At 43.5% G+C, this 8,411-nt stretch overlaps 1 pseudogene; it reads left to right on the top strand.

Moving 5' to 3' along the window:
* Positions 1 to 917: 917 nt before the first annotated feature.
* Positions 918 to 4,549, top strand: LOC126076222 (V-type proton ATPase subunit G 3-like; annotated as a pseudogene).
* The last annotated feature ends 3,862 nt before the right edge of the window (positions 4,550 to 8,411 follow it).

The following is an 8,411-nucleotide window of genomic DNA, read 5'->3' as shown; positions in this document are numbered from 1 at the left end:
TAGTGGTTGGTGTGTAAATTTGAATAATAGTCATATTAACTGGTCTTCCTTGTAGGCGTATGGATATTATCCTATCACTGACAGCGTTGTACTTCAGGATAGGTCTTGAAATGTTCTTTTTGACGATGAATGCAACACCATTCCTCTTCAAGTTGTCATTCCCAGCTTAGTAGACTATAGGATTGTCCAATTCAAAATAGCCAGTACCAGTCCATTGCAGCTCACTAATGCCTAGGATACCGATGTTCATGTGTTCCATTTCATTTCTGACAATTTCCAATTTTTCTAGATTCATACTTCATACATTCCAGGTTCTGATTATTAATGGATATTTGCAGCTGTTTCTTCTCACTTTGAGTCGTGCCACATCAGCAAATGAAGGTCCCGAAAGCTTTACTCCACCCACATCATTAAGGTCGACTCCACTTTGAGGAGGCAGCTCTTCCCCCATCATCTTTTGAGTGCCTTCCAACCTAGGGGGCTCATCTTCCAGCACTATATTAGATAATGTTCCACCGCTATTCATAAAGTTTTCACTGGCTAATGCTTTTCAGAAGTAGACTGCCGGGTCCTTCTTCCTAGTCTATCTTAGTCTGGAAGCTCAGCCGAAACCTGTGCTCCATGGGTGACCCTGCTGGCATCTGAATACCAGTGGCATAGCTTCCAGTATCACAGCAACATGCAAGCCCCGACAGTATGACAAACTGACAGACAAGTAGGGGCTATTCTAGGTCTTAACATTTCCAAACAAAGTTTAGAATCTGTTTGTCAGTTTCTATTTAAAAAAACACACACAGAAAGGCTTCAGAATTCAGTGTTGACAAAACAAGCTGAGTTATGTGGTGATTTTTAACAGGATAAATGGAGTCTTCACTTCCCAGATTTCACAGAAGCCATCTGGCTTGGATCAGGCTGCCATGACCAGCCAGTTTCAGGGGATCCACCAGCTCCTTCAAGCAGAAAAAAGGGCCAAGGACAAGCTAGATGAAGCAAAAAAGAGAAAAGGGAATAGATTGAAACAAGCTAAGGAAGAAGCAGTGAAAGAAACTGACCAGTAACGAATGCAGAAAGATAAAGAGTTTCGGCTGTAACAGTCTAAGATATTGGGCTCTCAGAGTAATCTTGCAGATGAAATAGAAGAGCGAACACTAGGAAAGATACAAGAGCTGAATGGGAGCTACAAGCACAAGAAGTGTGATGAACCAGCTTCTGAGCATGGTCTGTGACATGAAAGCAGAAATCCAAGTAAACTACAGACCCACCAACAAAATGCACGCCATTGTTGTTACTGTTAGATGCTGTCAAGTCAGTTCCAACTCATAGTGACCCTATGCACAACAGAACGAAACACTGCCCAGTCCTGCCCCATCCTCACAATTGTTGCTATGTTTGAGCCATTGTTGCAACCACTGTGTCAATCCATCTCGTTGAGGCTCTTCCTCTTTTTCGCTGACCCTGTACTTTATCAAGCATGATATCCTTCTCCAGGGACTGATCCCTCCTGACAACATGTCCAATGTATGCGAGACAAGTCTCTCCATCCTTGCTTCTAAGGAGCATTCTGGTTGTACATCTTCCAAGACAGATTTTTCCATTCTTTTGACAGTTCATGGTATATTCAATATTCTTCGCCAACACCACAATTCAAAGGCGTCAATTCTTCTTCAGTCTTCCTTATCCATCATCCAGTTTTTGAATGCATATGAGGCAATTGAAAACACCATGGCTTGGGTCAGGTGCATCTTAGTCATCAAGGTGACATTCTTGTTTTTCAACACTTTAAAGAGGTCTTTTCCAGCCAATTTGCCCAATGCAATGCATCCTTTGATTTCTTGACTGTTGCTTCCATGGGTGTGAAATGTGGATCCAAGTAAAATGAAGTCCTTGACAACCTCAATCTTTTCTACATTTGTCATGATGTTGTTTATTGGTCCACTTGTGAGGATTTTTGTGTTCTTTATGTTGAGGAGTAATCCATACTGAAGGCTATGGTCTTTGACGGTCATTAGTAAGTGCTTCAAGTCTTCTTCACTTTCAGCAAGCCAGGTTGTGTCATCTGCATAACGCGGGTTGTTAATGAGTCTTCCCCCAATCCTGATGCCCCGTTCTTCTTCATAGAGTCCAGCTTCTCATATTATTTGCTCAGCATACAGATTGAATAGGTATGGTGAAAGGATACAACCCTGATGCACACCTGTCCTGACTTTAAAGCATGCAGTATCCCCTTGTTCTGTTCAAACGACAGCCTCTTGATCCATGTACACATTCCTCATGTGCACAATTAAGTGTTCTGGAATTCCCATTCTCCACAATGTTGTTATCCATAATCTGGTATGCGTGCCATAGTCTTCAATAAATGGCATATGTATACTGCCCAGTTGCTTATGGCTCCAGGTTTATATTAAGAAATTTAAAATGTTAATCTTAAATTTACTGAATACTTACTGATTTCAATGTGACATAGTTTGCACACGGGCACTGAATTAAAAACAAAAAACAAAGGCTTATTGGAATCATGATTGGAATTGTGTTAAAATATACATCAATTTGTGGAGATTTGACACCTTAACACTGAGTCTTCTAGCCCATAAACATAGTATATCTCTCCATTTATTTGCATTTTCTTTCATTTCTATCAGCCATGTTTTGCATTTCAGTGTCAAGTTTTTACACATCTTTCGTTAAATTTATTTGTAAGTCTTAATGTCTTTTGAAAATACTGCAAATGGAATTTTTAAAAAATATCTCTAATTGTTTACAGCTAACATAAAAATACAATTAATTTTTGCATATTGATCTTTTCAGAAGCATTTGTTCTGTTTTGTTTTTTATGGTGGTAATTATCTATGTAACAAAGCATTTGCCACTTCAACATTTTCATTATGTACAATTCAGTAATATTAGTCACGTTCATCATGTTCAACCATTATCAATATCCGTTTCCAACATAAGTGTTCTAATGAGATCAGAAAGAAGCAGAGATGTAATCAATTAGCCTGTAGCTGAACAGGAAGAGAGAGAGTAAACAGAAAGAGAATTGACGTGATTGAGTGCCTACTATCTACAAAGCACTGTGAACATTTTACATACTTAATTTCACAACAACCCTGTGAAGTCAAATATTATCTATGGCTTACAGATAAGGAAAGTGAGGGCTTTAAAACTCTAGTAGCAAGTGGCAGCCAGGATTTTTTGCCTAGAGTTAGTGAGCCCAAACCCTATGCTCTTTCCAGTATGTGGTGCTGCCACAACATAACAGAAGGACGCTATTTTGTTTGCTCACAGTGGGTGACTAAGGAGGTGGCAGCTTGTGTCAAAGCTCTGTCCCCTCCTGTCCAGTGCCTGCAGCCAGGAGGTGTGCAATACCTGGCAGGCCATCCGCATCACAGGGTTGAAGTTCTCCCCTCCTTTCCCTCTGGGGCTAAGGTTGCTGCTAGCTGATAGGCACTGATGCAGTATCCTTAGCATGGCAGGACCAGGGAGCCTAGGAGATGACCCTGGGTGTGACCGCACTGGAGAGAGAAGCAAAGTAAAGCCAGCTGGGCCAGCTGGAGGAGGGTACGGGGGCCAGGGTCTGCACACCAGCAACACCTCCATCTGAGCAGTTTGCTGGCAGGTTAGCAGAACTGTCAAGATCACATATACTCTGCAGCTGAAAGGGTGTCCCTGAACTCAGGCCATAAGGGCTGAGCCTGAGAAGGAAAACAGCAACAATGGGCCAATGTTCTCTAGGCTTGCCCAAGCATGAGCACCACTCAGGGCGATTTTTCCAAAACAGACTCCCAAACAACCTTCACAGAGTTTTGATTCAGTAGGTCTGAGGCGGGGCCTCAGGGATCTATATTCTAAATGCATGCTCCCAGTCATTCTTAGGACCAGGATATTTTGAGAAGCACCAAGTTGACAAAAAAAAAAAATTGCAAAACCAAGAGAGTAGAAAAATCTTGTAGATGGGGTGGGAATGAAACAGAGATCACCTACATGCAGTGATATAATGTTTTAAGCCTGTACTCAGGCACGTGAGTTAGGTATGTATCTGAAACTTACAGAGGACTCCCTCTTACAGAAATAAAAATAGCTGTGGTTGTACACTGCATGATGTCTAACTTCTTGCAGTGTGCTGCCATGAACAGGGTTGCGGAGGGGTACCATGGAGAAAAGAAAGCAGCTTGCCAAGTCTCCCAAAGTCTCCCAAGGGAAAAAAGGCCCCCTCTGGTTCCCCAGGAGTCCCAGGGTGGCACAAATGTTTAAGCATTAGGCTACCAACTGAAAGGTTGGCAGTTCAAACCCACCCAGAGTCACCTCAGAGAAGAAAGTCCTGGCAATCTGCTTCCGAAAGGGCACAGTCAAGAAAACCCTGTGGGGCAGTTCTACTCTGTCAGACATTGGGGTCTCCATAAATCAGAACTGACAAACAGCAGCTGGTTCAGTTTTGTTTTGTTTTGTTTTGCTTTTGCTGGTTCCCTAGGTTGTGGCAGCAAAAGTCACCCAGTGTGTAACTATCGTACGGGAACTCTCAGATGTATCATCATACAGTCATGGGCAGTAACCTGTATCAGACATGGTTGGGACACCCCAAAGGTGTGATCTTTGCCCTTGGGAGGTGGATGTCCTGGGGCCACAGGGCAGATCTTCCAATGTGGTAGCCATCAGACCTTCCCCAGGCCTTATGATCATTTTCATTAATTTATTTTTTAAGTCTCATGATGCCGCTGTTTTCACACACCTAGGAAAGGAGGGGAAGGGAATCCCAGCAGTGTTGAGAGAAAGGAAAGAAGGGATTGAAGACATGGAGGTGTGACTGGGAAAGGCGTGGAAAGGAAAGGGCGAGGCTGGGCCATGTGGACCTCTGAGGACAAGACCTAGCACTCAAAAAGCACGTGTGGGTGCTACACAGCAGGGGACTGTGCTCCGGAGCTGGCAGGACACAGACGGATTAGAAGCTGACATTTAGAACAATCCCTCCTAAATAGCAGTGTTCTCTCGATAGGTTCCTGGGCCCAATCCCTAGCTCTCCCCTCAACTTCCTGACTTCTGAGGGTGGTCAAGAGCCTTGAAACCCTTTTGTTACCCTTTTCTGCATCACTGGTTGCCTTGGCAACAGCAGCAGCTGGCCCCAGTCTTCCAAAACACAGAGCTCTAATGAGAATCTCAGGCAGGTTTGTTCTGCTCCTCCAGCTTTGAAGACAATGGGTGGAATGCTGGGCAACAGCTCTGGTTTCAGAACCTGTCCCCAAGGACCCTCCCCCTTCCAGTAAGGGGCAGGAATAGGATCTGGGAGGAAAGGTGAAGAGGGGGACACAAAAGCAGTTCAGCTAAGAGGGAAGGCAGCCAGATGAACAGGGAACTTCCTATCACAACCTTTTGGGTGAGATGGACTGGTGAGAGTCTACAGCGGGGTGGATCTGTGGCTGATTAAATAGCAATAACTGAAGACAGTGTCTTTGCCCCATCCTGTTCCTTTATTTGTCAATCAGTGACATGAATGGAAACATGCTGATTATATCTACAGATGATAAAAAAAAAGAGCTAAGAGACTTCAGATGACAGAATTGGTACTCAAAAAAAGACTTTATAGATTGGAATAATGGCCTGAAACCAATAACTCTAAGAAATACACTATGGGGAAAACCTGGATGAAACAGAGCTCTCTCTTGGGGATGCTAACCACTCACAAACCTGGTGGAGCCAATAGGGGACACAACAGTTTAGGAAGCAGAAGCAACCAGAATACATTTGTGTTTGTCATCTGTACCACTCCTTCCTATACGTCACTTAGTGGTTGGAAACCTCTCAAGTATACAGGTCTTAGAAATAAAGCTGGCTGATGCAACTGTTTGAATTCAAGCTCCAGTATTGTATTTAAAATGTATACATGTGATTGTGCAACTCTAGGACTGTATAATGTTGGGGTGAACAGCAAGAAATCTGGAGCCAAACTAGGTTTGAATCCCAGCTCTGGTATTTATAAGCTGCATGTCCTTGAGGTTAAGTAACCTCTCTGTGTGTCAGTTTCCTCATCTATACAATAAAAAAAATACTAAAGTTACCTACCCCTAGGGCTTGGGTGGGGGAGCAGTGGTGGTTCAGTGATAGAATCCTCACCGTCCCTGTGAAAGACCTGGGTGTAATTCCCAGCCAGTGCACCTCCTGTGCAGCCACCACCTGTCTGTCCGTGGAGGCTTGTGTGTTGCTATGATGTTGAACAGGTTTCGGCAGAACTTCCAGACTAAAGCAGACTGGTAAGAAAGGCCTGGTGATCTCCTTCTGAAAACCAGCCAATGAAAACTTTATGGATCACAACAGTCTGATCCACAACTAATCGTGGGGATGGTGCAGGATCAGGCAGCTTTTTTTATTTGTTTTAATTGTGCTTTAGGTGAAAGTTTACAGCTCAAGTTAAATTCTCATACAAAAATTTATACACATATTATTTTATGACATTAGTTGCAATCCCCACAATGTGAAAGCCCACCTTTCCTACTCCGTCCCCCCGTTCCCCCACCAGGGGATTCCCTGTATACTTTCGACCAGTTCCTGTACCCTCCTGCCTTCTCATTCTGCTTTTGGACAGGAGCTCAGATAGCATTTTTTCTGTTGTGCATGGGGTCACCATGAGTTGGGCGCTAACTTGATGGCAGGTAACAATAACAACAGTTCTGGTGAGGACTGATCCAGTTACTCTCAGTAAAACCATTGGAATGCCTGGCACATGTACTGCTACTGGTGGTTGCTACTGGTATTAGTGACTCAGCTGTGTACTTTTAAAAAGTCGATGAGTGATTTTTACCTGGAGGGCACTAGCCTCTGAATGCCTGGCCACCCTCAATATACTTGGACAACTGGACCCCTAAACTCCTAGTCACCCTTGATATCATCAGGCCACTACTGATAGCAGTGAGGACCACATGCAGCTAGCACTGTAAGAGACCAATGACCCTCCCACCAGGACAACCTGAAGGTACAAGCACCCAACCTACAGTGTTCCTATTGCCCTTGCTGGGACCCACTACCAAGAGTGCTTTCCCTTCTCTGGCCCCCATCTTCCACCCCCAACTCCACACTCAGCATGTGCTGAAGTAGTAGGAAACCACCACCATTAACCCCTTTCTTTCACTAGGGATCCTCTCTTCCCCACTGGGTCTTGGGAGGACTAAGAGGGCACTACCCCACGAGAATGCAACATTATATAAACATTCACTTGTCCTGAGGAGAAAATCCCTGTTTTAACGCAATCCCTGGATTAGTCTGTAGTCAGCCCAATATACCATCTTAGACATCATCACATTGTATGATCTTAGCCAAGGCCTTTCTGATTCTTAATTTCTCCTAACCAAAATGGCGGCGTTGATTTCAGGGAAGCCTGGAACCTTGGCCATCCATCCATACTTGTCAGAGAAATCATTTGCATGATGCTTTGCAAGAATGTAGGCCACTGCTTTTAGGAGAGGCGGTCTCAAGCAGGTGAGACCATGCTCTTTAAATGTGAAGTTCCCCTTGTTTGGGAATCATATTCCTTCCCATTCGCCTTTCCCACAAACCCAAAACAGATTTGAAACAACAAAAACTATGCTTAAAAAACAAAGCCCACACTGGAAAACTGCTAAGCTGCATCTTAAAAATCAGATATGGTCTCTTCCCATTTGTTGTGGCCCCCCTTTTCATTTTGTTGTTGTTGTTAGGTGCTGTCAAGTTGGTTCCAACTCATAGCAACCCTACAGTACGATAGAATGAAACTGCCTGGTCCAGCACTGTTTTCACTATTGTTGCTATGTTTTAACCCATTGTTGTAGCCACTGTGTCAATCCATCTTGTTGAAGGCCTTCCTTTTTTTTGCTGACCCTCTCTTTACCAAGTATAATGTCTTTCTCCAGGGCCTGGTCTATCCTGATAACATGTTCACCTTTTTATTTTACTTATATGTTATTTATTTTACACTTAAAATGCCAGATACTCTTCTAAGAGCTTTGCAAACAGTGGCTCGTTTAATCCTCACAACAGCTCCGTAAAGTAGATACTGTCATTATCTTCATTCCCACTTTCAGAGGGGGAAACTAAGGCACAGAGAGGTTAAGTAACATGCTCAAGGTACACAGCCAAGATAAGTAGCTGAGTCAGGATTGGAAGGCAGGTACAAGCTCCAGAGTCGTGATTTTAAGCCACTGTGCTGCTTTCATTCTGCCATGCTGATTTGCATCTCCCATAAATAGACTGGAACCTTCTCAATGGCAGAAATAGCGTCTTCATAAAAACATATTATAATATGTACTGAAGGCAATCAACATATGACTTGTGATGGTGTTGATAACTGTTAACTGTAGAGGAGATGACCAAGAAGCATCATTTACCTCCATGTCACTAATTTGAAAATGGAAGGAAAACTGGGAAGGAGGGCTTAGTTATCTAGTGCT

This window comes from Elephas maximus, chromosome 4, assembly GCF_024166365.1.
Source record: "Elephas maximus indicus isolate mEleMax1 chromosome 4, mEleMax1 primary haplotype, whole genome shotgun sequence".
In the NCBI taxonomy this organism is placed as follows: domain Eukaryota; kingdom Metazoa; phylum Chordata; class Mammalia; order Proboscidea; family Elephantidae; genus Elephas; species Elephas maximus.
Note: the sequence above shows the minus strand (reverse complement) of the source record. Positions and strands in the feature narration are given on the sequence as shown.